The 27721-nt window shown below is 57.7% G+C and overlaps 1 protein-coding gene across 2 annotated transcripts in view; it reads left to right on the top strand.

The window, feature by feature from the left end:
* The window catches only part of LOC125943075 (O-acyltransferase like protein-like), a 383274-nt gene that overhangs the window by 24888 nt on the left and 330665 nt on the right, over positions 1–27721 (top strand). The gene's annotated exons all lie outside the window — the stretch shown is intronic.

Raw genomic sequence — 27721 nt, 5'->3', positions numbered from 1 at the left:
TATTTGTCGCCGCCCCGTTTCAAAGGGGATGCCAATAAATCATCATCATCATCATCATCATCATCATCATAACATTGCTCTGCTGTTCCCAGCCGATCTGTGCAGCGCGCGCAACGCTGGAAGATTGGGTCGGGCGCGCTTCTTACCTCACCGTGCATTCAAGAACAAGTCGCCTAATTGTAGAGGACGCGTAAATGGTTCATCTAGGCTTCTTATAAATGGATGCAGTGTAACCGTATTAATGCATCGAGCTTCTTTAAATTCACTGGGGATGCATGCGCCGGGAGAACAGCTCTCCGCCATCAAATGCATTTTGAGGAATGAAAATAAATATTTATTGCTCATATGTACTTACAATGATTGCCATACTTTCAGGCGAAAACTCTTGCGGACACAGTAGCTCACAAATGTGTCTTATTCACAATTACAATCTAAAGTGTTTCCTTGGCCGCTTGTGTACAGAGGCCGAAGGCTTGTCGTTTTCGTCAGTCAGTTGGTTTGACTGATTTAGACGGAGTATTCTCAGAAACTTCTCGGAAATTAGATTTGCGGATCGTATCGCATAACTGTCGTCAACACCTTCAGGGCAGCTCAAGATGGGAGCGCTTTGTATACTAGGGCTGGACTGCTCTTTCGAGTACTTCTAGTACACTCCTGCGTGGTAGGTGTTCGGAGGCTTTCTCGAAAAAGAAAACGCTATTATTTATTTATTTGTTTTTATTTTATAAATACTGCAATCACCATGCCGTGATTTTAGCAGGGTGGTACAAGCATAACGAATACATTGGTATGTACAGAAAATGCACAGGTTAATAAAAAAACCGTTATTTGAATGAATACAAAACGTACAGGTTGGGCACACGCAACGTTACACCAAAGAAGTAAAACACTGTCACTGGAAACATGGCACAAACAAAATAATGTCACCGTAAACATGATAAAAAAAGTTAATGTTGGCGCAGAGACGACGTCATTTTTTAGCTGGTTCCAGTCCACTATTGTACGCGGAAAAAAAGAATGCTTAAAAGAGTTGCTGCGTGAGGAAAAAGGAGTTATAGTGAAATTATGTATTTGCCGAGTAGCGTATCCGGAGGAGAAGGCTACGATCTTTGCTATGTCCATCTTATAATTCCCCTTTATTAGTTGACGCTATGTTGTCCAAAAGCGCTAGAAACTCGGGCTAGAAACTCGATCATTGCTTGGGAACTGGTGAAAAGAAACACCGGGTGTTTTCCCGGAACGGGTCTTGCAATACGGAAGACAGCAATACACCATCACACAGCAGTTATATACCGATGTGAAATGAACGGCGCCAAGTCTTGGCTGTGGCAGCGCGTACTAAAGGCTGTACGACCGTCTTCAGGAGCCCACAAATCACTGCATACTGAACAACACTGACAGATCACCGAATAAAATGCGCGGGAAAACGATCGTGCGAGCGCGAAGGCAAGCGCATGTACGCGGAGCATGGGAAGAAGGGTCAGGGTCGCAGCGCCCCTACCGCCGACGGGCGGCGAAACGTGCTGAAAAACTCTCCCATTGTTTCTCCGACGGGTGAGAAGGCCGTAAGAAGCGAGCGCGCGCGCCAGTCGAGCCCGGCCGTGGCAGCTGGTGGGAGCTCAGCGGAGCCGCCGCCAGAGGCGCCCGCTGCAGTAACGGACACCGCGAGCCTTCGGCGCTAATGCGGAGCAACCGAGAAGCGCTGTTGGCGTCTGCAGCACCTCTGCGCGTTGCCTCGTTGGTCCTGCTACAATTTGTTTTATGGCGATAGCAATTATATGGACACTCCAAAGCAGATTTCTGCCGTCGGCGTCGCCGTCGTCGTCGCCGTCGCCGTTGCGTGAGGTTCCGTATGACGTCAGTGGAGATGAAATCGTCGTAGTAGTAGTAAGTGGTTCATGTGGAAAGGGTAAATGTTGACGCTATCTTCTGCAGCCCTTGAGGGAGCACGGCTCAGCGCCAACGGGAAGGGGTAAGTGGGGGAGAAAGGAGGATAGGGTGGAGTCGCCATGGCTGGGCGAAGCAAAACCGGCAGGCTGTGGCGGCACGTATCAGGCCGGGATGGAAGGCCTTGGTGTGCCGCAGAGACTGCAGGGGGTGTTGTTCCGGACCTGTTAGGCCCGGGGTGGGATGGGAGGCCGCGAGGCCGTCCCGCTTGCAGAAATGATGTCTTAGAGGCGTGCGGAGAGCCCTGACGAGTCAAGGTACTCCACGACGCCTCGAAGTGCAGGAAGGTGGTGTCGGCCGGGGAAGAGGAGGTCTTCCTCCTTGCCAGAGGGGAGGCCCAGGCGGCGGAACTCCTGCAGGAGTGGGCCCCGCTGCTGGAGGTACGCCGGGCAGGCCAGCAGGAGATGCTCGATGGTCTCCGGCTCCCCGGAGGAAGAGCAGGCCGGGGACGTCGCTCGTCCTAGTCGGTGGCTGCGTGCTGCCGTCCAGCTGCAGCCGATGCGGAGCCGGAGAAGGAGCGAGGTCTCCCTGCGAGCCAGGCCTCGCTGGGGGAGTGGACGTGGGGGGCATCCCAGTGCCACCCGTTTGTCTGGGTGGTGGGTCGCCAGGTGTCGCCGCAGCCTCAGTCCTGTAAAGTCGCCCTCCGTCACGGCCCGACTGAGGGGCACAGTGATGTGGTGGGCGTCCTTCGCCAGGGTGTCGGCTGCCTCGTTGCCCGGGATCCCTACGTGGGCGGGGATCCAGTGCAGGGACACCGGGTGGCCTGCGTCCTGCAGCGCTGTCAGCCGGGTGGACAGCAGTGCGACTCCAAGACTGGCGCTTTCTGGCCTCTGCAGGCCGAGGAGGGCTGCCTTGGAGTCGCAGAGGATAGCCGCCGGTACCTCAGGGAGTTCCTCGGAGAGTAGGTCGACGGCCAGGTGGAGGCCTGCCACCTCCGCTGCAGTCGAGCTGGCGTGTCTGGGCAGTCGACACTGCCTGCTCTTCTGCAGGGCTGGTGCCGTGCAGGCCGCCGTGGCAGAGCCGGTGTCCGGTACCACCGATCCGTCGACGAACACCAGGAGGTGGTCTCCGAGGGTCTCCTCCAGGAGGCAGGCGGCCGTCTGCTGCAGGGCGCAGGTAGGCGAACGCCTCTTGGAAGTCCCGGGAAGCTCCGTGGCGATGGGGACTGGAGGCCTCTGTGGTGGGGCAGCTGTACCGCATTCGCAGGAGGATTGCCCACCACCTCCTCGTAGAGGCGGCACAGCTGACCCATCCTTGAGGATGGCCGGGACTGGAGGCGATGCAGCAGGCCTCTGCCATCAGGAGCGTGGTGGAGGCGGTCGACGTGCCTTAGCCCCTGCTGCAGGAAGAGGAGCGACAGGGGCCATGCTCTAGCCTCCGCAAGGGTAGCGGCAATCTGGGAGCTCCGGGGGACGCCCAGGCAGAGTCGGATGGCCGCCCGGTGCTGCAGCTCCAACTTTTCGAGGCGGCGTGGCGGCAGCGCCACCAGCGGGAGGGCGTACCGCAGGCGTGATGTGGCCGCCGCCTCGTAGAGCCGCAGGGCCCACTTCACCGAGCAGCCCTCTCCATGGGCAAGGAGCTGCGACACGGCCTTGCGGACCCTGATGGTCTGGGTCTGCATGGCCCCGACTGCCGGTAGCCAGGTTAGCCGGTGGTCGATGCGCAGCCCAAGGTACGACACAGACGTACTCCATGGGATGCGCACGCCTTCCAGCTGCAGCCGGGGAGCTGAGCGCCGTGCCGCTGCTCTCGGGTGGACGAGGAGGGCCACCGTCTTCCCCGTCGAAACCGAGAGTCCGATGCTTCCCAGGTAGGCGGCCGTGGTGTCCAGGGCTCTCTGGAGGGCCAGACACACGTGGCGGCTTGACTGCGGCGGTCCCCGCACCCACAGGGCGATGTCATCCGCGTAGATGGAGCGCTCCACCTTGTTGTGAGGGTCGGTCGGCAGTGCAGCAGGCAACCGGGCCAGGGCGAGGTTGAAGAGAAATGGGCTCACCACTGACCCTTGTGGTACGCCTGCTGCCACTGGACGGGGAGTGCTCCTTGCATGGCCCACGCGGACCCTGAGGGTGCGGTCGTTCAGGAACGATGACAGGAACCGCCGCAGGTTGCCGCCTATGCCCAGGAGGTCCACAGCCTGCTGGACGACCGCATGTGGGAGGCCATCGAACGCCACCTTGACGTCGATGAGGAGGAGCATGACGAGGTCTCCGCTGGCCCTGGCGTCCTCCAGGGTCGAGACGACGTCTGCAATGGAGTCCGCAGTGCACCTTCGGCGCCGGAAGCCTGTCTGCTGGTCCGCGAGGAACCCGCAGGCGCGGGCCACCCATTCTAGCTGTGCCAGAGCGATGGCCTCCATCACCTTGCAGGCCGCGGAGGTGAGGGAGACCGGTCGGTAGGAGGACAGCTCGTTGGCCGGCTTATTGCTCTTCAGAATGGGGGCCACGATGGCTGTGCGCCAGGCCTCCGGCACTTGTCCTGACCACCAGATGTTGTTGTAGCAGTCGAGCAGGCGTCGTTGCTCACTGGTGGCCAGGTTGCGGAGCATCTGGAGTGTCACTCCGTCTGCTCCCGGTGCACTGCGACGCTTGCCCCTCCTCAGGCCGTCTGCAGCTCGTGGAGAGTCAGTGGGTCCTGGCAGATGGCCGCGATCTGGCTGGTCGCCCACTCCGGATGCAGCTCCAGCAGGCAGGTAGGTGGGTTGGCAGGGGGAAGTCCGACCGGCAGGGTGGCAGCAGCGAGGGCGGCCGGGGGGGGGCGAAGTGGTCCGCTAGCAACTCCGCCAGGGCCGCCTCGCTGATGCCCAGCGAGATAGCCACCGCGAGGACGGGGTAGCAGTTGACCTTCCTGCCGGTCAGGGACTTTAGGAGGCGCCAGGCCAGGGGGCCCTTGGAGCGGTTCTCGAAGGTGGCGCAAAGGCCCCCCCAGCTCTGGCTCCTTCTGCGCCTGGCCTGTCGTCTGCAGCGGGCATCCGCTCTCCGGTATTCTGTCCAGTGCTCCGCATTGCCCGTCCGGATTGCTCGGCGCTCCACGCGTCGCCTGGACGCACGGAGGTTGAGCAGGAGCAGATCCGGGGCAGGGGTATCGGGTAGAGCGGAGCACTGGACTGTGGCTGCCTGGGCGCACTCCATGATGGCACTCAGGAGGTCACAGCCATCTTCCAACTCACTGCAGCGCTTCCTGAACAGGGACCAGTCAATGACGTGGTATGTTCGTGACCTCGGCCTTCTCCCACACCCAGGGGTGATCAAGATGGGGAAGTGATCAGAGCCCCAAGTGTCGGGAGTTGTAGCCCAGTCATAGGAGCGCTGCTCGGTGGTAAGGGAGAGGTCGATGGCTGTGCTCACCCCACGGCGGACGTACGTGGGTCCTCCTTTGTTGAGTACCACCAGGCCTGCTCGGCTGATGGCGTTGCAGAGGTCCCTGCCTCGGCGGGTGCACCTGCGGCTGCCCCACTCCAAACTCTTTGCCTGCCATTTCGTTAAAAAGAAATTAAAAGAAAGCGGCGGCGAGCCCGCTCCTACGTGTAGCAATAACGGGCATAAAACCAATTAAAATAAATGAAAAGGGGTGCCAAAATCACCCAAAGCGCACAATTTAGAGAGAAAAAACCAATGGGAGAAATAAAGGTTGGGCACAGTAACGCGTGGCATCCTAATGGTCTGGTCAGCGAGCACAGAAAGCACTCGCGGAGAGCGTTTATTAAAACAAAGATGAGAATGAAAAAGCATGAAGCAATGAAGATGAAGCAAAGGCAGCAGGTGCCCATTCCATGGACGGGCAGGGGGTAGCAGGTAAGTGTAATCCGGCCACGGAGGAAAGCATCAGGAGAGAACACTCAGGAAGCAAGCCTGTAAAATTCTAAAAAAAAAAAAGAATCAGGGAGGCGAGGCGATGACTGGTCTGTCCAGCCGGACCGACCAGGCATCCCCAGAGAAGCAACGAACACGCCAACACCCCGCCGGCCAGCGGGATCACACGGCCCACGCATGAAAACAAAATGAATATAGCCAATGAAATGCAGGGTGCAAGTGATGACGCAGGTCACCGAGCGACAAAGTGATTAGAATTAAAGAAGGATAACAGTGGTGGTGAATGTACTAAAAATAAAATAAACAGGTATAAAGTGAAAAAGCGAAACATAGAGAAAAAGAAAAAGGAATAGAGAACAAAGGAAAAAAGAAAAAAGAAAAAGGAATAAGAAAAAAGGGGGAGAGAGAAAGCACTATAACAACAGCCAGGAAAGAAAAAAAAAAGAAAAAAAAAAAGAAGGAGCAACCGCCAGAACGAAACCCCGAGCAGCCCTGCACTAAAGGCAGCGCGCAAACGCAAGAGGGTGGTCATATGATCGAATAGCGCAGGAACCGCTCGGACCCGGTCAACGCCCCTGAAGGGCGAGACAACAAACGCGCTACCGGACGCCACCAAGATAGGATGCTCAAAGAGGCCAGTGACAAATCCCAGCATGAAAACATGCAATTAGCGGGATCTAGTCACGCCTGAGCCGATAACGCCTTATCACGGCGTAAACGCAGTTGTTAGGAGCGCAAGGGCCGCAGTGAATACAGGCAAAGCCGGTCAAAATTGATAGCGACTGCAGTGGGCAGTACCAAGGCAGCGGGAGCCAGTGGCAACCACCGCGCATGCGCATGGCCCGCGAATGCATAATGGTGAATTGCTCAAGCGTGTTGGTAATCTACCGCCTCCCAAGTCGCTGGGACAAGGAGCCAGCCACGACTCCCGGTCGCGCATGCGCAAGGCGCAGGCCCACAGAATGAAAAGCAGGCGAATATGGCTGACAGGGAGCCAGCAACTTTGCAGGAACAGCCAGGGCGCGACCGTCCCAGAAGCTGGATCGCGGCGCCAGCCGCGGCGCCGAGCGGCAGACCACGCGAGCCAGGGAATGCATGCGGCCAACCGCAGGTTCGTGCAATTGCGAGCGACATGGTGCTGGACGATGGAGCGCATCGCAAGGCCGGCAGATGCGCCAGTGCGCTGCAGACACAAGGCCGACGATGCGGCCAAAAGTAATAGTCTTGATGGCATCACAATCTTATGTTAAGGGACCCCGAAGGGTTAGGTGGCGTCCGGAACCGCGACGCCAGCAGAAGACTCGGGCACCGCACGGCTTATGACGCGTTGCATGCGCGTCAAAAGCGCGCGGTTACTCTTGATCGCCAGTATGTCAGGGTACTGCGCGGGCGTAGCGCGAGGGCCGCCCGAAGGTCGTATAAGGCGGGCCGCTAGCGATGCCGTTATAGAACAATCATTTATATAATGTGCGAATGACGTACATTCAGCACCACAAGGACAAAGATTGTCATGTTTCAGTCCAAATCGGTAAAGATAATATGGGAAGCGCCCGTGACCGGTAATCACCTGCACTACTGAAGAGGCTGGCGGGAAATATTTTGGAATTGACAAAACGTCGGGGACCCAATCATGTAAAGATGTGTCTTGGTGATTTGTAAGCCAATCGCGATACCAATAGAGACACATCTGTTTATAAAATTTTGATTTGATTGAGGAAATTGAGGATTTCGAATAGCGGAGCAGGCCGTATGTCGCCGCCGCGTCCGCCGCAGCATCGGCAAGCTCGTTTCCGAAGATACCGGCATGACCGCGCACGTGGTACAGATCAACGTGGAACTTCGCACTGAGCCGCAAAAGCGCTTTGTTGATCTGCACCACGCGCGCGTCAGCCGAAGACGGGGTCGCGAGAGCCGTCAACAACGACAAGCAATCTGTATAAATATATATGGGCAGGGCGGTGGACATGGAGGCGACGTAAATTAGAGCCTCCCAGAGGGCCGTCGCCTCTGCGCAATAGGCACCGCTGGCGCCCTGAATCTTGAACCGGCAGACCTTCCTGATCGCCTGGCTCGGGCCGAGCACTACAAAGGCGGCGCCCGCCGACAGGCTGGTGTAAGAGCCGTCTGTGTAAATGTGGTGCGCGCGCTCCTGCGTCACAGCCACCGCATCACGTGCGTTAAGACGCCGGAAAGGGTGGCTGTGCCGCTCCGCAGGGTGGTCCGACCAGATGTCGCAGGGGAACTCGATTGCGACCGGGTGGTAGTAGGTCGGCCCGTAACAGGTGGGCTCCCGCAACTGGAAGAGTGAAAACTCGGCGCACAGGCGATCTAGCTCGAGCTCCAACGGCGGAGCCCGGGCCAGCACCTGCAGCGCCGCGGAGCGCGTCGTGCGGTAGGCCCCAGTAAGCGCAATTAAGGGCAACCGCTGAATCGATTGCACCTTAGCTTTGAGTATGGAGTCAGCATACGGCGACCACCAAACCGGAGCGGCATAGGTGACGGCAGGTAATATGACCTGACGATAAAGCGTCCTCACCGCGGAGCGGGTTGTCGAATAATGAATTTTGAAAAAACCTAAAATTTTAGGTGAAAGAATTTCCAATTTTTCGCGTAAGTAATCCGCGTGTTGCTTAAAGCCCAGGCGCGAATCAAATATAACCCCCAAAATTTTGATAGTGGTCTTATGTTGTAACCTGCCGTCACCCATGCACACTTTCAGATGGGGCCCCCGCACGGCGGCGCTCCCGTGCGGGAAAGCGAGGAAGAAAGATTTAGGGACGCTGACGGTCACTTTCGAACGAGAGGACCACTCGGCAACGCGCTGCAGAGCGAGCGCCGCGGTCCTCTCGATCGCAGCGCGGTTCTCCCCCGGCACCACAAGCACGGTATCATCGGCGTATGCCTGGATGGCGACGCCGGGAGGCATAGGCACGTCTAACAGTCCTGAGATAACGATGTTCCATAGTAGGGGGCTGATGGGCGACCCCTGTGGACTGCCCAAAGTAGGGTGGGCAGAGACCTCGCCCGTGTGGCAACGATAAGTCACCGTGCGGTCTGCGAGAAAAGAACGGAGGAGGTAGAACAAGTTGCGTGGACAACCGTGTCGCTGTAAGAATTCTAAAACCAATGGATGCCAAACGGAATCGAACGCGCCTTTAAAATCCAATGAAATGAGAATAGCGGGAATGTTAAATTTTTTGAGATGGGACAAATTTTGTCGGAGCTGGTACAAGGCCTTGACGGCGCTCTTCCCGTGCGTGAAGCCGAATTGGTTTTTGTGAAGAAGGTTTGAAGAATGTAAAAAGAAATAGAGCCTCGAATTGAGTAAGCGTTCTAAAATTTTGCCAAAAAGCGAGTTCATTACAATCGGACGATAAGAAGAGGTGTCGTCAGGGGGTCTATGCGGTTTTAGAATAAAAATGATGCGACCCCTCTTCCACGCAGAAGGAAAATGGCCAAGCATCAATGCGGAATTAAAAACGAATAAGAAGAAAGCAGGGTGTGAAGCGAATAGTGATTTAATGATAGGAAGAGTGATGCCGTCAAGGCCTGGTGCCGAACCGGATTTGCCGAGATTAAGTGCTCGTTCGACCTCCTCCGTTGTAAATGGCCTGTCGTCCATAAGCGTGACGGCCGGGGCCGCCGCAATTGCCCTGACGGCAGCGTGCTCCGCTGTGTCGGTGGACACATCGTCCAGCGACACCTGCGTGCGGAGCAGAAGCGATGCAGAGCTGAGCGTGTCCGACGTCAAGCGGCCGTCGGGAGCTCGCAGCGCGGGCAGCACAACGGGCGGACGCGCCTTCCCAAACGCCGCCTTAAACGGGGCACCAAAGATAGACTTCTTGGAGCACTCCGTACAATAGCGCCTCAAGGCGCACTCTTGCGCGTCACGGATGTGAGCTCTGTACTGTGCCCGCGCCGCGGCAAACACGTCGCGAAGCTCCGCGCGCATGTCCGGGTCGCGAGCGCGCTGGTACTTGCGCCGCATCGCCCGAACGCGGCCGCGCTCGCTACCGAGCTCCGGCGTCCACCACGCGTTCGCACGATGCGGACCGCCTTTAGTGTTGCGCAGGTGTCGAGCGTGAGCACTAGTATAGATAAGATAGAATTTGGCGAGCACCGCGTCCAACGCGGCACCCGAGCGCAAGTGAGCGCGAGTCACCGCGCCGAACCACGGCTCGCCGGCCAACTGACGCAGCAGGTCGGCCTTCCCCTGAAACGTCAATTTTTTGCGAGGCGGGGGACGCGCGAAAGGAAAGGAAAACTCGACCAGCCGGTGGTCGGAAAGGGTGAGGTCCTCAAGCACGGCCCACTCGTGACCGCGCGATATCATCGCGGAAGATGCCAGGGTGACGTCGATCCAACTCTCTGCATACGCCGTTTCGAAGGTGGGGTCAGAGGTCGGATCGTTAAGGACATGCAGGTCGCATTGGCACGCCAGCTGCATTACTGCAGCGCCGCGTGCGTCCGTAAGTCCGCCACCCCAGTTAGAATGCTTGGCATTCAAATCACCCGCCACGACGACCATCGCACCGTCACACCGGCCGATGCAGTCGCTTATAAGGTCGAGGATCGGCTCGATTGCGGCGTGAGGTGGTGCGTACGCCGCAATCAGAACGAAATCCAAAGACGGCGCCGTGACGCGAATCGCAACCACGTACGATCCCGTCATCAACGGGAAGCAATCGCAACCCGCGCCGGTGCCAAAGATAACGACGCGGGGATTTTCAGGCGCTAGAAATGTGTAAAAATGGTGTGGAATGCCGGGAACGGTGTTATTACGAATGTAAGGATCGCAGGCGATCGCAAAAGAGAGCTGACGTTCCCGGACAAGTTCAACCAGGCATTCGGTAGCCAATGTGGAATGATCGAGGTTGGTTTGTAAGAAATTTAGATTTAAATTCGAAGCCATGGCGAAAAATAAAACAGCGGCCGTGACGGTATGGATGATAGAATGCCAATCAGGATCGAATAAAAGCCGTCTGTGGCACCGATGCGGGGAAAGCGAAAGCCGCGCGCGAGACCCACACGGCGCCATCCGCCGGAAATAGCACGCACGGCGGCCGGCGAGAGCGCGGGCCACGCCGATAGGCCGCGCCGCTGCCCCCGACCACCGCGCGCGCACCGACAAGAGGAGAGCGCGAGCCGAACCGAGACCGCAACGACCGAACGAAGTGAGACCGCGGCACGCGAGGAACACACCGATACGCGCCGTCGCACAATAGCGCCAAGTCGCGCCACGCTCCGGGAAGCCGACCCGCCGCGCCAAGCACGCAGCAACAAAACAAATGCTCGCGCCGGACCACACAGCGACAGAGGGCAGCCGCACCAGGCAAACACGGAGGCGGGCAAAACAAAAAGGAAAAAAGATGGGGCGGTGTAAAGAAGAGAAAAGATGAGCGAAATGGAAGTGAAAGAAAGAACGCGAGCCGGCGCGTCTCCTTCGCGCCGACTCGCGTGAGAAATAAGAGAGAAAAACATGAGCCCGCCGCGCCGCGACACTGCGCGAACGCGGCGGGAAGTGAAGTGTTTAGCCGCCATAGTCCGTGCGAGCCCGGAGGCGGGCGATCCTCTGCAGCAAGACGGGGCAGGTGTAATAACCCGCCGGGTGGCCCGACGCCTCGAGGCCCGCGCCCCTACACGGCGCACAGCACACCGCCGCGTCCCCGAAGCGAACCGTGCACTCCTGCGCCAGATGGTGGTCGGCGCACTTCGTGCACACGGAGCGAGCAGGGTCGCTCCGAACGGGACAGAAGCGACGCGTGTGACCGTACGTCGCGCACTGCGTGCAGAGGGGCACGTGGATGTCCTCCACAACACGGGCCGACGTCCAGCCGACGCAAACTTTCCCACGGGTCATTACTTTTTTGAAGTCCGGCGGCGAAAGCTCGAGAATGTGTGAATTATTACCACCGCGTTCTCTAAAAGTGCTTTTAACTTTCGCCGTCGCGGTGTCTAACTCGAGATTGGGATTGCGGCCGTTGATGGCCGAGATCAGATTCGCGGCCGACACCTCGGGGTCCACCCCGACCAGCCTGACGTGCGGCCTGCGCCTCTCCGGCACGCGCACCGTCATCGACGCTCGCGTGACCGGGCAGGCGTCTATGGCCTGCTTGAGATTGGTTATGGTATCGCGATCCCTAGCGACAACGGTGACCCCGAGACGCGTCGACCGGAGATCGACCTCGCCGATTCCGGCCGCCGCGGGGTCCACGTTAGTTTTGAGGACGGCGAGAACGTCCTTGGATGGGTCGCGCGACTCACCGATGGGCGTGAGAAACGCCAGATGTCCGGGAGGTCCCGCGACGTCCGCCGGGCCCGCCGCATCCCCGCCGAAGCCACGAGGCGCCGCGCGGAACCCGGGCGGAGCACCAGAGGCCGGCCCCGCGACGTCCGCGCCGCGACTGCCAGCGACGACGTCCGCGTAGGACCGTGGCGGCCCGGACGCGGCGGCGCCCATCGCGACGCGAACACGCAGGTCCGCAGCCTCCCGACGGGCCTCCGCCAGTTGGTGGCGCAGCTCCTGCAACGCGCCCTCTCGTCCCGCCGCCGCAGCCTGAAACTCCGCACAAATCATCATCATCGAGTTGACCTCGGAGATGATCTGTGCACGCACCGGATTGGATGTTTTTGTTTTATCTTCGAATAAAACCTCCTCGATGCGCGACTGGTGGGCCGCCATGTCGGCCCAGAGGGCCCCGAGACGGTCGGGGACCGCCGGGCACCCAATAGCGGCAGCCGGCATTGAGGCATCGAGGGATCCGGATGCGCCTCCAGAAAGGCCCGCGGCGGCATCAGCAATCGCCGAGGCGTGAGAAGAACCGGCCGCGGGCGGCCCCCCCCCGAGGTGGGAGACCCGCCCACAGCAAGGAGAACGCTGTGAGAAGGGCGGCGCTCTGACATACTAAAAGGGTATGTACCGAGCGGCCATGTTGGCCTCCCGGCCCGTGGGCCGGCGGTCCTAATAGGCGAAAAATAAAGGAAAAACCCGGCTTTTAGCCCAACCCGCGCGTCGAATGAGATCCCTGGATGTTCAAAAGCAACCCCGCATACAATTTGGAAAGCAAGAATCGGAAAAACCTACCGTTTTGAAGAAAAATAGCAGGAGCCGATGGAACCGCCGAACCGACAGAAGCGCGAGCCGCTCGCGCTTCAACGCCCACCACACCAGTCGGTGTGGTGGGCGTTGAAATCACCGCACAGGACTGCATGTACGCCGAGGCGTGCTGCAAGCCGCACCAGGTTGGAGGGGTCCCACTGTTGTCCAGGACGAACGTAGACGCTCGCCACGGTCGTGTCCTTTCTGTCAAGGCGTACCGTGACAGCACAGCACTAAATGGCGCCGCCCACGACGTCCGAGACTGGGGTCACCGAGTGGGCCAGGCTGCTGCGGACGTAGATGGCAGTCCTCGGCTTCCCCTTCTTGTGGGCACCCTCCAGGCAGGGAGCGTCCGTGCAGCTCTGCGTCGAGCAGGTGGTGGCGCCAGAGTAGCCCGTGTAGCCCGGCAGCCGCAGGTCCTCGGCCACAGTGTAAACTTCCTGTAGTGCGAGAACATCGAAATCACACTGCAGGAGGTGCGCCCACAGCTCTGCATGCCGCCGCCGCAGCGAGTTGGTGTTCCATTGGAGAACACTCGGGCGGCGACGGCATTTCCCAGCTGTGGCTGGTGAGGGATCAGCCATGCTGGTTGACTGTGGTCGGGACTGCCACTGCCTGCAGGCAGATGGCTCGGAGGGGGCTCTCAGCGGGCAGCATCTCCCCGATGGACTTCAGGGCGAGCTGCAGGCTGGCAATGATCTGGTCCCGAGGGTCCTGGCCAGGCATTGCCAGTGATGCTGGGGCTGTGGAGGGCTCGGTCCCAGGAGTGGCAGGCGGCTGGCGTCGATGCTTCCGTGGGGCCGGTGTGGGGGGCCGTCCGGGGGGGGGGGTGCTGCCTTCTGCTGGGGCGCCTGTGGGAGGCCGGCCAGTGCCTGTGCATACGACAGGCCCTGCACAGGCGTTGAGGCGGCCTTTGCCTGCAGGGTCTCCTCCCGCACACCAGCACGGACTGCACGGCGGGATAGGGGAGCAGGGGCAGTTGCCAAAATGGTGGCCACCCTGCGTTCCTCCTGCCACCTGGGGCAGGCAGGAGTATTTGCGGGGTGGTGGCCGCCGCAGTTGCGGCAGTGGGCCGCGTTGGGGCAGCTCTCTCCCTGCTCGTGAGACCTCCCACAATGACGGCAGCTGGATGGCGAGTCGCAAGAGGCAGCCACGTGCCCAAAGCGGCCACACTGCTGGCACTGCAGTGGACGCGGTCTGGACGGCCGCACCCTGAACCGGAGCTTGTAGAGGCTCACATGCTCAGGGGGAACCGGCCCCGCGAACCGGATCGTGATGGTGTCCGCCTCCCTGGTAGCAGCCAGCACTGGGACTCCCGACTCGATGGCCCCCAGCAGGTCCGCGTCTGCGCTGATGCCGTCGGCGCCGTGGATGAATCCAGTGCTCCTGCCTCGCTCGGCAGGCTGCCGGGCAGTCACCGGAATCCGCGGGATCTCCGTAGTGGCCAGCAGCTCCTCCAAGCACCTCGGGGTGGTGGCGTCGGCGGCCACGATGTTGCGCCTGTGATTTACTCTCACAGCGGCAACACCCGGCCGCGCTGAGAGCACCGCCGCAAGAGAGAGGCGTGGTGCTCCTCGGAAGGTGCCACCCACCCCGGATGGGCGGAAGAGGGCCGTGCCAATGACGGCGGGGTCCACCGGGATGGTAGCACTCACTGGTGCCCTTGCGCGACGGCGATCGGCCCTGGACAGCACCAGCTGGAAGCCCTCAGCTGGTGGTGCATGGGTGGATGGGGCCTCTTGTGCAGCCTTTGCTGTGGGTGTGAATGGGCCCGCCAGAGAGGGCCTCGGGGCCGGAGGAGCAGCAGGGGGGGAAGCCTGTGTGGGGGCAGAGCTTTTCCCCGCCTTCTTCTGCTTCTTCTTCTTCTTGTTTTTTCCCTCCTGCCTCGGTAGAGTGGGGCGGGGGGATCCCTTAGGAACTTCGCCGCTGGGTGGGCGAGGCCGTGCTGCGTCGGACCGGCTGGAGCTGAGTCTGCTCGGGGATCGTGCGCGAGCATCAACGGCACAGACTCGGGCGCGTCACGAGTATCCGCCGTAGCAGACGACGCAGCAGGGCTCGCGCCAGCCTCGCCGGCAGCCGGAGGAGCCACCGTGTTGATGGGCGCGCCCTCCCTCGGGGGGAACGCGGGTGGCGCTCGAAGACGGCGGACGCTCTCTGCATCGGCTCCGTCAATAATCTCCGATTATTGGGGTGCTTCACGCCATTGTCCCAAAATTCTGGACTCATCGTCACCGCCAAGTTCTCTGCTCCACCCGGATACCACCTGCGCCAAGGTGGGCCCATTTTTCGGCAACTTCTGCGTGTTTGATCTCCACGACGGCTCTCCGCCGGGCTTGACGTTGCGTTAGGCCTAGCTCCGCATCGCCCGGGTTTTCCCGGCGTGATGGCGGACACCACCACGGTTACGGGCTATGACCCGACCTCACTTCGGGTCGTGACGATGGAGACCACCTCCTCGGACCAAGCCATGCCCTCGGAGCACGAGTATTTAGCCGACATGGTGAAACTCTGGCAACGGAAGCAATCCCAGGCCGCGGCTCCGCCCAAGGGCCAAGGGTCGCGCGCCGCCACCCTGCCACAGGTGGCTGCCTCCAGCTCGTCCACGCGCCGCTCTCCAGACGGAACGCGCACCGCACCACCTTCCCCGCCGAGGCGTCAACCCAAGTGGCGACCCCGCCATACTCCTCGTCTCTCCCGTGACGACTACATCGTCGTGCTGAAGCCTCGCGCTCCTTTTGAGCTCAAGTCGGTCCTCCCGTCCGATCGTGCCGGCGATGCGATTCGTGCTTACCTGGGAGAACACTCGTCCACCTCTTTCCACGTGTGGCCAGTGTGGGACCAAAACGTTCTCGTGTGCAGTGTCACCTCGTTACCTATGGCGCAGCGCCTACTTGGGGACATCCAGTTGCCGGTGGGAGACCAGCAGCTCCCTTTTCGGGGCCATGCCAAGGCGTCCGGGGAAATCTGCCGGGGTGTCATCACCATCAACCCGGCTGAAACCCCACAGCGCATCAAATCAGAACTAGAATGGTCGCAAGGCGCTATCGTGGCGGTCCGCAAACTCGGTGACTCTACTGCAGCGGTGGTGACCTTCGAGGGCACGAAGCTCCCCCGCTTCATCTTCTACCACAGTGTCGTGGCCTACGTGCACCCGTACAAGAAGACAATCCCGGCCTGTTTCCTCTGCGGCACCATTGGGCATCGACCCTCGGCCTGCCCGCGACCCACTCCCGGTCGCTGTACCCGCTGTGGCACTCAAGTCCAAGTGACTTCGGAAGGCCTAGCTGAACACGAATGTAACCCGACATGCCTTCTCTGCTCCGGCCATCATGAAACCGGCGCTCGGGGATGTCCAGGGAAATATCGGAAACCTACACCACCATCGACCTCGAAGCCACCTGCACCCCCGTCACCGGGAACGCGAGCGGCTTCCCAACCCAAGCCTGGATCACGTCTCCAGACCCCGGCGAACCCACCGCCGACCACCTCAGTGCACTACCCGCCGCTTGTCGTGGCGCCACCTCAGGTGAGCAGCTGGGCAGCGATTACTGCTCCTCAGCCTCTCCCTCCCTCCCCCCCTCCTTCTCCAGAGCTCTCCGCTCTACGAAAGCAGAACGCTCTTCTTCAGCGGCAAATCGCAGCTCTCACTAAGCAGGTGGCAACTTTCCAACTGCAACAACAGAAACCGGCAGGACCCCCCACTGCCGCTCCAGTTGTTAAACCCGTCGACAATCAGCCTAGCCCTCGCGCTACGCCCACTCCACGTACTCCCCCCGCTCCCCCGGCTTCGTCCACGGCGCCGGCTGCTCAATCAGTTACGGGGGCACCTCAGAGCCCTCTTTCTATAGACCACACCCTGCCGCTCGAGGACCGTATTACTCGTCTAGAAAATGTAGTCCTCTACCAAATTTCCACCATTAATGTACAATACATTGTAGCTGAGGTGGTTCAGGCGGTTCAGGCCTGGGCTCTCACCAAGTTCCGCACCAGATCATCTCGCTCGCGCTCGGCCTCCACGAGCAGCAGCTCTGCCCCGCGTCGACGCAAAGTTGCCGGTTCCTCTTCCCCGGCCCTCAACCCGGCTTCCACCCCCCTTCCTGCTCCGCAAGGCATGGAGGATGACCCATAAAATTTTGGATTTTCATCATGGCGACTCCTTCATCTACACATTCGTCATCATTCCAATTCGAAATCATCCAGTGGAACTCCAGGGGCTTCGGGAACAGGCGAAAGCGCTCGCATCTTCTCCTCTTCCTTCAATCTCGGGGCTCTCTCCCTTCCGTTCTTGCCCTCCAAGAAGCCGGTCCAAACCCTACCCTTTCAGGCTACTGCTCCTATATAGGCGGCACCACCACCAGTCTCCTCGTTCACAAATCATATACGGCTGTTCAGGTCGATCTAAACCTTGACCTTCCCTATGATTACTGCATGATCTCCGTTCTTCCCCAGAAACGCAGGGCCCAGTCAATCCATATTCTCAACGTGTACTGTCCCCCGCACCTTCAACGGGTCAATTTCGCGGAACTCTTCTATCGGGCTCTCCAAGCGGCGGCTCGGCAACCCCTTGTGGTGGTTGGAGACTTCAATGCTCCTAGCCCACACTGGGGGTACCACTATGAAAAGGCTCGGGGCCGCAAGCTTAAGGAGCTTATCTCTACTCTCGGTTTCACGCTGCTCACCGACCCAGCGCATCCCACAAGCCTGGGAAATTCAGTGACACGCGATACCTGCCCGGACCTCTTGCTCACACGAAACATTAGACATGTTACGTGGGAGAACCTCGAGGACACTCTTGACAGTGATCATTTCCTGCTTCGGATTGCCTTCCCGACGCAGAAAATGCGCCAAATCCGGGGCGCAGCCCGCATCACGGACTGGTCAGCTTTTCCCACCACGCCTTTCCCCCTGCTCCCATCCCCGAAGAACTACCAGGCATGGGCATCATACGCCCTCCACACCCATCAATCATGCACCCGATGTATTTGTACCTCCACCTCAGCCCCCGCAGTAGATCCCCACCTCCTCCACCTTTGGGAGGCACGCCACAGCCTTACCCGCCGATGGCGACGATACAAGCTAAATCGTAAGCTTCGTTCCCGCATACAGGCGCTTACCGCGGAAGCAGCTGACTACTCTGCACAGCTTGCGGACACAAATTGGGTCGATACATGCATGAAGGCGGCAGGTCAGATGAGCTCCAAGAGTACGTGGCGACTCTTTAGGAGCCTTCTGGATCCTTCCACTACCCGCGGGGAAACACAACGCCAACTTCGTCGCGCCTACTATGCCTACCAGGGCCCAAAGAGCCAACTCGCAAACGACCTCTGCGACCGCTATCTGTGTCGTACCGTCGACCCCAAGGGCCCGGAGTACGTCTACTCCGTGCTCCCCAACCCTGAACTCGACGCCCCCTTCACGCTTCCCGATCTTCGGGCGGCGCTGGCCAAAATGAAGCGAGGTACTGCCCCAGGCCGGGATGGTATTACGGTCACTCTCCTGGCCAACCTTCCCGACTCAGCATACCTCTCGCTCTTACATTTAATCAACACAGTATGGGAGGGAGAACCCCTCCCCGCGGAATGGACCACTTCGGTGGTCACATTCATTCCCAAACCCGGTAAGCCCGTCAGCATTGAGGCATTGCGCCCCATCTCGCTCACCTCCTGTGCGGGCAAACTCATGGAGACCATGGTCCGCGACCGTCTATCCGCATATCTGGAAAGGAAAGGCGTCTTTGTTGACTCGATGTTTGGGTTTCGCTCACATCTGTCGGCACAGGACGTTCTTCTCCAACTCCAGCACGACATCATTGTACCTAATACTATGCGCCACAATGACAAAGCCGTTCTGGCCCTCGATCTCCGAGGCGCTTTCGACAATGTCAAACACAGTAGTATCCTTACCAACCTTAGCACCACGAATTGCGGATCTAGAGCTTTCAGGTACATCTGTGCATTCCTCTCACATCGCACCGCCTTCATCCGCATCGACTCTGCAGAACACGGTCCGTACCCACTAGGCACCCGGGGTACACCACAGGGAGCGGTCCTCTCACCGCTCCTCTTCAATCTAGCCATGCTCCAACTTCCTTCGCTCCTCGCCCAGGTAGAGGACACACACCACGCTCTATACGCAGATGACATTACCATCTGGACCAACTCGGGCTCCCCCGCACAAATTGAAGACCGCATGCAGCGCGCGGCACTTATTGTAGACAACTATGCCTCATCATGTGGCCTGGAATGTTCCCCTACCAAATCATCTCTTCTCTCAATCTCACCTCTACCGGCACCTCAGATAAATCTCCCGTCTGGCCCGATACAGGTCGTCTCAGAAATTCGCATATTAGGCCTCCACATCTGCTCTACTCTCAACCCTGGTTCTACCATTGCCCGTCTTCGACGCACTAGCGAGCAGGTTAGCCGTATGATTCGGCGGGTCTCCACCAAACGTGGCGGCCTCCGCGGCTGGCACTCCCTCCGCTTGGCTCAAGCGTTTGTGACCAGCAGAGTCCTTTACGCCACTCCCTACCTTCGCTTGCGTCGCCACCACGAGAACCAGCTGGACGCACTGCTCCGCTCGGTTCACAAGCGAGCACTAGACCTTCCCATTGCTACCTCCAATCGCCGCTTTGCGGCCTTGGGAGTACACAACTCGTATGACGAGTTGCGGGAGGCCCATCTCGTCAACCAAGTCAATCGCCTGTCTCAGACGAGTCCTGGGCGACGCCTTCTGGATAGGCTCTCACTGAACCCGATCTCTACCCCACTTCCCCCTGCTTCCGTCCCGGAGCTATGGCGGCACAAACTTTGGGTTGAACCTCTTCCTCGCAACATGGATCCCACTCAACACGCAGGCAGACGCCTAGCCCGAGCACAGTCTCTTCACACTCGGTACTCCAATTCTCCTGGCGTCTTCTATGTAGATGTCTCGGGACCAACTCCCTCCGGACACTTTACGGCCGCAGTGATCTCCGAGGGCCACCACATTGATGGCCTCTCTTTCCGCTCACCGGACACAACACAGGCCGAAGAGGTGGCCATCGCTTTGGCCGCCTCCCACCTGACCTCAAGGGTCATTATCACGGACTCGCGCTACGCCTGTTCCCGATACCTCCAGGGTACCATAGCTCCTCTGGCCGCCCACCTTCTTCGGGCGGCCTCATGGCGCTTTGAGCCTCACTCCATCCGCATCGTCTGGTCTCCTGGCCACGCGGGTCTCCCCGGTAACGAAGCGGCGCATGCCGCTGCCTGCGTCTCTCCCTCCCGGGCCGTTACCACCTCCGACTCTGCGTCTACCCCAGACACCTCAGCTCTTACGCAGTACCGCGCAATTCTAGAGCATTATCGCAGCTCACGCCGCCTTTACCCAGACCCTGCACGGGGCCTCTCTAAAGCGGATGAAAGACTTCTGAGACGCTTGCAGACTAACACCTTCTTGTGTCCTGCGGCCGCCCAGCATTTCATGCCGGGTATACACGGCTACTGTGCGCATTGTGGGGTCCTGGCCGACACCTATCACATGATGGCAGTATGCCCCTCTATACCCCTCCCTTTTTCATCCCCCTTCCCCCTACCCACAAGAGAGGCTTGGGAGGAGTTCCTGCTTGGCTGCTCTACCCTGGACGCTCAACGCTCCCTGGTGGCCCGCGCCCGAGCGTCGATCATTTCCAGTGGACTTCCGGAATAGGGAGACCACCCAAGTGCTTCTGTAGAGCAACTCTCTGTAATTTTCTGATTAAATGTTTCTCCACCACCACCACTCCCTCGGGGCGAGCGCGAAGGAGGCAGCGGACGACCCGCCGGGCGTCCGAGGGGCGGCGCCGGCGCTCGAGGGGAGCAGGAGAGCCGACGCAGCCGGCGGATCGGCGGGGGCGCCGTCTCGTGCCGCGGGCGGTGACGAGGAGGCGGCCGACTCCCCCGGGCGCCGGGAGAAGGCGTCGCCGTCGTCCCTGCTCTCCGGGCAAGGTGGGGTGATCGGAGGTGGCAGATGCTTGCGGCGACCGGTTTGCTCCTCCTCCTCGCTCTCTGCTTCGCGCGTGCGTTTGCGCGAGGAGGAGGAGTCCATGGCCTCCTCGTCGTCCGAAGGGGGCAGCTTGGCGGCGCTGGCCAAGTCTGCAATGGCGGCGACTTGCTCCGCGGGGAGAAGGCTCGCCTGGGGGGAAGGCGCCGCCGGCACCACGTGTGTCTCGGTGACGGCGGGCGCGGCCGCGGCGGCAGCTGCTTGGGTGGTGGTGGCCTGTTTCTTTATCCACGCGTCCACGATCTCGGCGGCGCGCACCTCTAGTTCGCCTCGCTCACGCGACGCTTGTAGCGCTTGTAGCGTCACGGGCACAAGGGTCGCGAGAGACGCGCTCGCACTTCGACGATGGCCCGCGCGCGGCGGGCGCTCTCCTGGCCTGCGGAAGCCCTCCATGCCGCTCGGCTCCGCAGTCAACACGCGAACCGCGCGTCACAGGGGGCAAACACACTACACGCACGTCGCGCGCACAGCACCGACCACGCGATGCGCGCACGAGGCGGCACATCCGGGGACGCGGCACAGATGTCGGGTTGGGCACGCCACTCGCGGAGCACAACACTGAAGCAAATCCACTCGTCGCACGATGCAATCCCGCAGGGAACACACGAGGTTGCTCGTTGGGACGCGCAAATCGTGCGCGGCTGCAGGTGACGTCGCCGACGATGGTGAGCCACGCGGCTCGTGCAGCACACGCCGGGGCGAAGTGCAGGCACGACCGCACGGGAGAAGAGCTAGGCGCGACTCTAAATCGTCGCGCGCGCCGAACGCTGTGTGTGCGAGTGAAAGGGCGCGAGGGACGCGCGCTTTCACGGGGAGTGAACGCACGGCGAAGAAAAAAGCGGTCGCAGTTTCACCTGAAAGGCGAAGCATCAATTGCGATAGCAAACTTGTAGAGAGCTATACGGAGTAATGATATTAGCTTTATCAGCTGTATAAACTTGGACATGCAGCAGCATCGGCAACACGCAGAACGGTTGTCGACGCCATCGGCGTTTTGCCCGCGATCGCTCAAAATGCGTGCGACGTTGGTGACTGTTGCCGGAGCCTGTGATATAAATAGGCACTTGGTGCCGCAGCTAAACGTCGCCTCCCTTCCCTCCCCCTCCCCCACGGCTTCTCGCGCGTCGGAAGAAGGTGCGTTTGCTCTACATATATGGTGATTGTAAAGGAGAAAAGAGACGCCTACTTCTGCAGCCCTTAAGCGAGCACGGCGCGGAACGCGCGTTTGTTCTCCGCCGTGCGTTCACTCCCCGTGAAAGACGCGCCCCTCGCGCCCTTTCACTCGCACATACAGCGTTCGGCGCGCGGCGACGATTTCTTATCCAAATGACGTCATACGGAACCTCACGGCGACGGCGACGGCGATGGCGACGGCGACGCCGACGGCAGAAATTTGCTTTTGAGTGTCCATATAATTGCTATCGCAATAAAAACGCGCGTTCTGCGCCGTGCTCCCTTAAGGGCTGCAGAAGTTGGCGTCTCTTTCCTCCTTTACAATCACCATTTATTGCGATAGCAATTATATGGACACTCCAAAGCAGATTTCTGCCGTCGGCGTCGTCGTCGCCGTTGCCGTCGCCGTGAGGTTCCGTATGACGTCAATGAAGATTAAATCGTCGCCGCGCGCCACCGAACGCTGTATGTGCGAGTGAAAGGGCGCGAGGGAGTCGCGCTTTCACGGAGAGTGAACCCACGGCGGAGAACAAACGCGCGTTCTGCGCCGTGCCTCCTTAAGGGCTGCAGAAGTAGGCGTCTCTTTCCTCCTTTACAATCACCATATAAGTGGAGCAAACGCGCCTTCTTCCGACGCGCGAAAGGCCGTGGGGGGGGGGGGGGAGGCGACGGAAGGGAGGCGACGTTTAGCTGCGGCACCAAGTGCCTATTTATATCAGCGGCTCCGGCAAGTCGCCAACTCCGCACGCATTTTGTGCGAACGCGGGCTAAACGCCGACGGGGTCGACAACAGTTCTGCGTGTTGCCGGTGCTGCTGCATGTCCAAGTTTATACAGCTGATAAAGCTACTATCATAGCTCTCGACAAATTTGCTATCGCAAGTGATGCTTCGCCTTTCAGGTGAAACTGCGACAACCTTTCTTCTCGTTCTGTCTCCCGAGCATAGCGCGCCACGCTCCACGAGGTGATTACTAGGCAACGCAGTCGCTGGCAGCTGCGGCGTCGCTGGTTGTCATGGCTACGGCACGGCTGGCTTTTCGTGAAACGCGCACGTTTTACGGCTGCCTGAACAGCTTCGCTGTTAAAATGTTAGATACCGTGGCTGTATGTTTACTGTCCGTTTACAGACACATCACTAATGCCAAATGGGGAAGGCAGAACGCTGTCCTGGCTGTGCAACCAAGGTGATTGAGCGTCGCGTTGATGCTGCGTCGACTTCGCTTCATCTTTTTTTGCAGTCATGCACGCTCCACGTCTCCGGAGACCTTCCAAACCTTCGCACACGAGCCACTGATGCGCCGTCGAGCGGGACAGCGCGACAACAGCGTCTGCGTCGACGGCGTTCTTGCGCCTCGAGCATATGGCAGCGCATCTAAATAGCGTTTCATAAAAAAACACGAAAAAAAGAACTAAGCCCGCATGCCCATCCTAAACAAAGCAGAGGAGTTTGTGTGCATTCGTTTTCAGCGCCCGCCTACCTCTCACGTAAAATTTGGGCGGATTTTAGTCTACACTACGAAAGTACTGATGTGATTTGGATGCTGTTGCAGATGCTATCTATTTTTTTCTGAAGCAAAGCTTTTCTTTGCGTACCTCCTCGGGTTTCGTGACCGTGGCAGCGGCCTAGCTGTACTCTTGTCAAATGGGCAAACCAATCACAGCAAAGCACGCGCGCAGCGCACGCCGATGCGTACCTTCCATCAACATCAGATGACGCTCGCGGATCTGGTGGTGATATTGAAAGAAAGAGCACTATGGGGATACAGTAAGTACGAGGTATTCCAAGGGTATGTGGAAAGCTGTAATGGTTCCAGGGCTTACATTTGGTAATGCGGTTCCTTGCTTGAAGTCAGGGGTACAATTAGGAGTCGATGGCAACCAAGGGTCAGTGGGACGCCTCGCATTGGGCGCTCACGGGAAGACTACTAATGAAGCTGTGCAGGGTGATATTGGCCGGACGAGTTTTGAAGTAAGGGAGGCTCAGAGCAAAATTGATTTTGAAGAACGACTGAGGAATATCGAAGAAAGTAGTAGAATGCGACTGGTATGGTCAACAACACGGCAACAAAGAACGTCACACGCAAGTGAGAGAGGCTGAGACATTTTCATGAGTGGCGGCAATGGAAAAGAAACCTGCTATGACTAACAACCTCAAAAGAAAAAAAACGAAATCAGGAAGAAGAAGCAATTTATGATAACTCAAAGGGAAGCTCCTTACTTTTCAAAAAGAGATCAGGATGCCTTAGAGCGCGTAGTTATAAGGCGAGGCGCACCAAGGACGAAGGCGCATGGGCTTGAGGCGGTAAAGCTTGGGAAACAATGGAACATGTTTTATTGGAATGTCAAGACATCTATATATAGTTTTGAAGACTTAGGAATATGGATAAAAATAAATGGGCGGCTGAATGCGCAATTACTGGTACCTAAAAAGCGTGGACACAGAATGCAGGACAATGTCAATAAAGTTGGCAGTCAAGTGCGCGGTACTTGAAAGTGTAAGTAGGCAACAAGGAGTAATCATTAGAAAGTGAGAAAAACAGACAGGTATTTGGACCCAAAGAATGGAAGCAAAAATGATCATGGAGATTTACAGGAATTAGCAAAAAGAAGTTAGAGGGGATAATCTGTACAATAACGCGAAGGGAAGTGCCTTACTATTTGAGGACCGAGCTGGTTACTTAATGATTTAAAAAAAACATACCGGAGCAAATACTCACCATTATATGAGGTATTTGTATGCTGCGGGCAAAATCCAGCGACCACTCAGGACATCCTAATGAAATGCGAAAGGATTCGAAACGGGAAAGAGATCCATGCAACAATGCCAGAAGAAAAAGCATTGTTAGCATACCTGACTGAGTAACTCACGCAGGCTAGGTGACGATTTGTCCCCGCCCCATTTCAAAAGGGATGCCAATAAATCATCGTCATCACGAGCCATGTGAGCTGGCTAGGTGACTCCGCTAATAGGCTAGGTGAATATCTGTCAGCGCCCCATTTCAAAGGAGGTGCGAATAAATAATAATAAGCATCATCATCCCGGCGGCGGCGCCGGCCGTGCGGGGCCACGCAATAAGTCAAAGTCACTTAGGTATCCTTACAAGGGTGAATGCGAAAGCATTGCGACGTCTTCCCAACGACGACTCGTCTTACCAAACATGATATTGTTTTCACGTTGCCTTGTATCGTTTCTCACATCACGTGCCTCGGCCTCGTTCGCGTACTTACGTGGACATCCGAAAACGCCGGTCGTAGCTACTGACTGAGAATTCGAAGTCGAAGGTTCGTCCATCGGAGCGCACGACAGAACTTGCCAAAATCACCGCACCGACTGACAGTGGGCCAGTGCCGTCAGCGCTTTCACAGAGGGATGCGCAGTATGGGAACGCTGGCATGATGAGCGGCATCGGAGCCTGCTGTGGAAGAAGACGACGAACGCACGAGCAGTGGCACGAGCTCATCTCTGTGACCACGTGATTTTTTGTGCCACTCGGCTCAATAGGCTCACAAGTTTCGGCGGTGGCGGTGGTGGTGGTGTCACGCTGAAAAGTTGGCCGATCCTGGCGATAGTGCAGAAAGGTTCCAAGCTGAATGGCACATACCAGGGACAAAAAGAGACAGCAAGGTAGAGAAGTAGAGAAAGAAAGAGAAAAAGAATGTGAAAGAAAGAAAGGGAAAAAGAAAGAGAAAAAGAAGGAAAAAGAGAAAGAAAGAGAGAGAAAGAGAGAGAGAAAATCGCCAGCCCTTCCCCTGTCGAGAAAACGGGGGTAAGCAAAGGTTGTCGTGTGTGTACTTGACCGACTCCTTTCCCTTCCCTTTCAAACTACTTTTCGTTCCCTTTCCTTCTACTTTTATTTCCCTTTCGTGCAACTTTTCCTTCCGTTGCAATGTACGTATCCTTCCCTCGGTGCATACATTAAATAAACGTTTGTGTTTTATTACCGTGACATGTCGTGAACTTTACGTTACCCTGACGAAGGTCAGATACACACACGACAAGATTCGCTTACGCCCATTTTCTTGACATTTACGCCCATTTTTTCAAGTTCTCGCGCAACAACTCATTAGAACCACGAAGCTTGCCTTTGCGCATCCGCGGCTGGAGGTAAAGAGAAAGTAAACGCTTCCAGAGGAGAGATGGATTCGAATTGCCCTCCGTACGCATGTGAATTTGTGCCTCTGAAACCAGGATGCGTTCAAGGCGCCGTCGCACTCGCTTGTAGTCAGCAACTCTGCTTAGAATAGGCTCGGTGTAATTTGTGTACAGCCGCTCTTTTGTGCGTGCGTGCGTGCACGTGTGAGTGTGCGTGTGTACACCTGTACTCGTGATTTGAATCTTTATTATGGACTAGCACAAAGCTTCGCTTTATATAGATTGCAACGCATTAGATCTTATGGAGTTCGCCTAAATATTTATACGTCGCGGACTTTCTTTAGAGCCCGCAACAAAGCACCGTGTTAAAGGTCACGTAATAGAAACATACTGTTTCTGGACAGGCTGTACAACTTTGCAAGTACGTGCTCTGCCGTAAGACTAATAATATTATTTTGCATAGGTAAATTTATTCAATTAGGTACCGAATCGCCCCTAATATAGAATAAGTAAATCAGGAAGACCACGAAGAAATATATATACATAGAGATATAGATAGATAGATAGATAGATAGATAGATAGATAGATAGATAGATAGATAGATACAGGGTGTCCCAGCTAAAAATAGCCGATGTTTTAAAAACGACGGTGTGTGCTAGAAGGCTCAAACCAACTGAGTGGTGTTGTTGAGAATCGCGTGTCCTATTCCGCGGTATTTTTATCATTCTGCAAAGTCAATAAGTTGAAACTAATTGTCAAACTTTCTAATAATTGGCTTTACCAAGAAAGTGCCAATACGAAAGTTGTAGATCACATTTAAAAATGGCTGTCTGAAGTGTGTGCAACGAAGTACCATTGGAGCTTCGTCTAATTGACTTTAAGGAAAGCCCGCGAAATACAAAAACAACTGCGTGATAGCGCCTAAAACCCCTCTATATAAAAAGTAGCGCCATTCTTTGATCTTGCTGCCACTGCGCTCACGCCGGAGCTTCCTCCTCGCCCCCTCCTGTCGCCCCAGCCTCCTCTGCTGCCCCATTGGCCAATCTCTGTCATGTGGAAGCACGCGTTGCGCTTTTGTATATATTTTTCTTTCCAGTGCGCCGCGACCGCCATTCTCGGGCCTGTGCGACGAAAGTGCTGTACGCACAAACGGATCAAACGTGTTAGGGACGAGCACTTTGTTGTGATGCCATGCTGCTGCGCCTTCAGTTGCCGCCACCGACAAGGCGAGGGCAAAAGCCTTTTTTTTTTACCACCCGGCAAGCGCAAACAGTTGCTGCACACTTGGTATTTCCGCCGTCTCGCATCGTCGCGTTGCTACTTCCAAAACGGCATTATTAAGGCCAGTTACTGACTGCCAAACAAAATCGGGCCTCAAGAACTGCTTCGCAGGGCGCGATCGAAGTTTTCTGCGGATCTCCTCTGGTAGCGCGTTTGCCATCATTTGCTGCGGCAGGGTCGACATGAGCGGCGCCACTGTGGAGGTTGCGCCTCGATCGCGCTGGCCGCGCCGAGCGCGATAGTGGAACGGAGAAGGAGGGAAGTGGTTGGGGCTACTTTTTATATAGAGGGGT

Source organism: Dermacentor silvarum, chromosome 2, assembly GCF_013339745.2.
Source record: "Dermacentor silvarum isolate Dsil-2018 chromosome 2, BIME_Dsil_1.4, whole genome shotgun sequence".
Lineage (NCBI taxonomy): Eukaryota > Metazoa > Arthropoda > Arachnida > Ixodida > Ixodidae > Dermacentor > Dermacentor silvarum.
Note: the sequence above shows the minus strand (reverse complement) of the source record. Positions and strands in the feature narration are given on the sequence as shown.